Raw genomic sequence first — 5,095 nt, forward strand, 5'->3', positions numbered from 1 at the left:
TAGCTTCTAGAAACTAGGTCAAATAAGGTTACAAAAAATGAGAGACAAAAGAGCTAACTATGGTGTGTGCAAGGCTAATTTCGTTCTAGCATAAAAGGAGACAAAGAATGTGTCTCATATGTCTCCAAAATGTGGCCAAAGTGTGCTAAAAACAAAGGAGACCAAAGGTACATAGGTACACTTGCTTCATGCCTTTTACTTTATGCTTTATGCCTTTGCTTTACTCTCTCCTCCACATCATTTATGCTCCCCAATCACCATGCGCCACCTAGCATTGCTTTCTTACTCCTAATTAACCTACAAAGCAAATAAAGATAGATTAGCATGTTGGCTTAAGTCAAGTCAACTATAGTCAACAAGTCAAACCTAGTCAAAGGTCGACAAGTCAACTAAAGTTGATTCAACTAAGTCAACTTAGGGAATCAAAAATAACAAACACAAATGAAAGGGATGAAGGATTAGTGAACTTCCTTTCTAAACATGCTTAGTCTTCTTAAGCATGTGCCTCCATCCTTGGTTGGGGTCAATCCTTCATCATCCTCTCCTCCTTGGAGAGAATTTGACCACAAATTCTTTAAGCCTTTGTAGATGGAGCTTGACTTGATTTGGGGGAGGATTTGCGCCTCCCTTTTATGAGCTCTTGTTCCATCCTTTTTAAGGGTATTACCTCTAGCTTTGGTTAGGCCATCTTTATTTTCTAGACTACTCTTCCTCTCTTTCTTGTGCTTTGGGCCTTCCTTTTTGGCTTGGGAAGGGAAGGAAGGGTGATGCACATCTTGCTTTGGAAGAATTTTTTTGTAGGCAAGTAACACCTTGGTGAAAGCTTGCCCCTTTTGTTTTTCTTTTTTATCTTTTCTTATTATATTTCTATCCTTATTAACTTCTTGAGGTGATAGAGGTAGTAAAGTTGTCTTTTTCCCATTTTTGAAGAAAATGTATTGGTTGGTATGGCCATCATGTAAAGTTTGTTTATCAAATTGCCATGGCCTACCTAGTAAGATATGTGTGACTTCCATGGGAACAACATCACATAGCACCTCATCTTTGTAGTTTCCTATAGATAAATTAATTAGGACTTGTTTATTGACATTTGTTTCTCCCTCTTTACTTATCCAAGCAAGCTTGTAGGGCTTAGCATGAGGAATGGTCTCTAAGCTAAGCTTTTCCACCAACCTTGTGCTAGCTACATTGGTACTACTTCCTCCATCAATAATTAGAGAGCAAATCCATTTGTTAATTTTGCATCTAGATTGAAAAACGTTTTCTCTTTGAGTTGGCTCAAGCTCACTTTGATCTTGACCTATCATGCGCCTTAATAACATAGGGTCTTTCTCAAAAATTTTAGTTTTACTAGAGGAAGAAGATTCTTATGAAAGAGAATGGGGAGATGAGTGTTCACTTTCAACATCATTACTCTTCTTTAAGATAATGGTTCTTTTGGTTGGGCAATTTAAAGCAATGTGATTATAACCCAAACATTTAAAACATTTAATGGAACTTGATCTTTGAGAAGTGGAATGGTGAATGTGATCACTTAGAGACTTACTTTCACTTGGTGGTTCTTGATGAGAGTTAGAACGGAACTTATCATGTTTCTCTTTATCCTTTCCCTTCCATGAGTGACTAAAGTAGTGGTTGGGTGAGTAACTCTTCTTTGCCCTTCTTTTTCTTTTCAATTGAATTTCAATCCCAAGGGCAAGTGTGAAAACATTTTCAAGAGTGGAGTACTCATACAACTCTACTTGGTCTTGTATGTCTCTCATAAGACCACTCACAAATCTTTTTATTTTCTCTTTGTTAATTTCTTTTATTCCAACCCTACGCATTTGAGACTCTAATTCTTTAAAGTACTCACTCACACTCATAGAACCTTGGTGAAGCCTTTGGAGCTTCAAAAGAAGTTCCTTCCTATAGGAGGGAGGAACAAATCTAGCGCGCATAAGAGTTTTAATGTCCATCCAAGAAGCCGCGGGTGGCCCTTGGTCATAATTCTTACAAACTTTATGCCACCAAGTATTGGTATACTCCAAAATTCCTAAAACTACTAGATCAACTTGTGCTTTATCCTTTACATGATTTTCATTGAAAATTTGATCAACTTTAGCTTCCCAATCAAGGAAGATTTTGGGATCACTTCCTCCATAGAACTTAGGAATCTTTGGAGTTTGCTTCTCTTGTGATGGGTTGCGCCTGGAATGCCCTCTTTTCCTAGCCTCCCGTTCTTGCTCTTTAGCTTCAAGCCTTTCAATGTGCTCTTGGATTCTTAGGTCACTTTGCTCCTTATCTTTTCTCAATTGTTCAAAGGCCTCCTTCCTAGACAACTCCAAATCCCGAAGCAATCTCATCAATGTATTGTTTTTCTTTGGTGTAGGTGCATTTGATGAACTTGCCATGATTCCTACAACAAAAACACTCAAATTCGAGACAAAATAAATGGATTAGAGGTTAGACAACATGAAAACCGAGACCAAATCCAACCCAAAATGTAACCCAAGTGTTTAGATCACTCTCCCAAAGTAACAAGGCAAGGCTAGCACCCAAAATCCACCAAAGGAGTGAAGCAAACACTTTTTAAAACTGGTTTAAAACCTTTCAAATGCAAGACAAGTGATTCGGCCACAACACCCCAAGAGTTTCAAGAAAAGAAAACTACTAAGACAAAACAAAGAACACCTAGTAACAAGCAAGAAAAGCACAAAAACAAGAAAGTTTAACTTCTAAGGAAATTTTGTTTTAAAGACAAAACTTGAACAAGACTAAAGCAATGAAAAACACTTTTAAAGACTCTATGGAAAGCATTTGAACAAGCCAAGATTATACCTCAAATTATGCATACACCAAGAAAGATCATAACCAAGTTAAAGCATGGAACTAATTTGCCAATATCACCCAAAATCCAAGTATAAAATTTGGTAGCATAACACCTAGTAAAAATGGCCAAATGGATTCACCAAGCAACACATTAGCTCTCGGCCAAACTGTTTTTGGTCATGAAAATAATTTTTCTTTTCAAAACTAGGTACTTAAGATGATGAGAAGGATATTTTAGGGTGTCTTGAACACTTAGTTCCTTAAAAATTAGGTCAAAATCAATTTCAAGGAGCATGCTACAACAAAAGGCATATATCTCATGCAATAGCTCAAATACTTAGAAACAAGAACAAGAAAACTCAAAGAAGCATATGACATATGACTCATGCAAAAGTTAGACACATTTAAAGACTCAACATGACATACACAAAGACACAAACATGTATCATGCATTTAAACTCATGGATTTGAGGCTCAAAGACTAAGCATCAAAAGACATGTTATCCAACCACATTTAGGAGCAAAAGAGTCACAAAACCGAAGCCAAAATTGCGACAACATAACCTGAAAACGTTGTTTTTCGTATTCTCGCAGCTCTGACCTTTGCTCACTCATTTGATCATAACTCTCTCCACAGAACTCCAAATGCGTTAATTCTTTTTTTGTTGGAAACTAGACTCACAGAGCTTTCTTTTGATATAAAGAACGTTACTTTTGGACCACTGAGCTAGCTGAAGTATTTTTTTCAAAAACGCACACGTTGCTGCCAACACTGTTTTTATGTGGAACATTCAAAGATAGCTACACAAGACAAGGTTAGAACATGAAAACACCATATTCAAGGACAACCAAAGCTCTAGATACCAAATGATGAAGGATTATCTTGTTCCTTTTTAAGATTATTGAATATGGTGAGTTGATTAAGAAAGCTAAGTGAAATCTCCACTGGACATTAAGATAGCAAGCTATCTAGATGTGAAGGTTTCTTTCACAAAGCTCAAGAGAAGAAGATGATGGATTGATTCAAAACAAAAAGGAAATGGAAAGAAAATAAACCATAGAAAACCAAGAACAATTAAAGGAAGAAGAAAACATAAAATGGAAAGGAAAGAAATGGTAAAAATGTGAGAAGCACGCCACTACAAGGCTAGGCTAGAAGCCATGGCAACCTTGAAGATGAGTGGATGTGTGCCGCCACTTGCTATGCAAGATAAGGCTTAAAAGTATTCACTCCCAAGGGAGGAAACTCTCACAATTGGTTGAGACACAAAAGTGTTTTTACTTCAAAATGTTTAACCCTTTTACATGTCTAGGAGCACCCCTTATATAGAAGAGTTTAGGGGCCTCTAAGCAAATAAAAGATACCTAAGGATGTCTCTACAAAATCCTAACCCTAGCTTCTAGAAACTAGGTCAAATAAGGTTACAAAAAATGAGAGACAAAAGAGCTAACTATGGTGTGTGCAAGGCTAATTTCGTTCTAGCATAAAAGGAGACAAAGAATGTGTCTCATATGTCTCCAAAATGTGGCCAAAGTGTGCTAAAAACAAAGGAGACCAAAGGTACATAGGTACACTTGCTTCATGCCTTTTACTTTATGCTTTATGCCTTTGCTTTACTCTCTCCTCCACATCATTTATGCTCCCCAATCACCATGCGCCACCTAGCATTGCTTTCTTACTCCTAATTAACCTACAAAGCAAATAAAGATAGATTAGCATGTTGGCTTAAGTCAAGTCAACTATAGTCAACAAGTCAAACCTAGTCAAAGGTCGACAAGTCAACTAAAGTTGATTCAACTAAGTCAACTTAGGGAATCAAAAATAACAAACACAAATGAAAGGGATGAAGGATTAGTGAACTTTCTTTCTAAACATGCTTAGTCTTCTTAAGCATGCGCCTCCATCCTTGGTTGGGGTCAATCCTTCATCAAAAACAAGACAAACAAGGATTAGCATGTTGGTTTAAGTTAATCTAATCTTGGTCAAAGGTCAACTTTGGATCAAAGTCAACAAGTCAACCAAAATAAATCAACTAGAAACCAACTTAGGGAATTCAAACTAAAGTAATGCAAAACAAAGATAAAGGTGATGGAATAGAAGACTCCCCTCTAGACATGATTCTAGTGATCCTTCTTGATGGAGCTTCTAAGGAGGTGGTCATGCCTTCATCATGACCACCTTCCCCTACAACTCTTCTCCAATCTTCTCTAAGGAGGTGGTCATGTCTAGTGGACAAATCTTCTCCAACGCAGCCTTTTCCTCCTCCAACTTATCCACCTTCCC

The sequence above is a fragment of the Vigna unguiculata genome, chromosome 3 (genome assembly GCF_037176805.1).
Source record: "Vigna unguiculata cultivar grain cowpea cultivar isolate G323 ecotype 2 chromosome 3, ASM3717680v1, whole genome shotgun sequence".
NCBI lineage: Eukaryota > Viridiplantae > Streptophyta > Magnoliopsida > Fabales > Fabaceae > Vigna > Vigna unguiculata.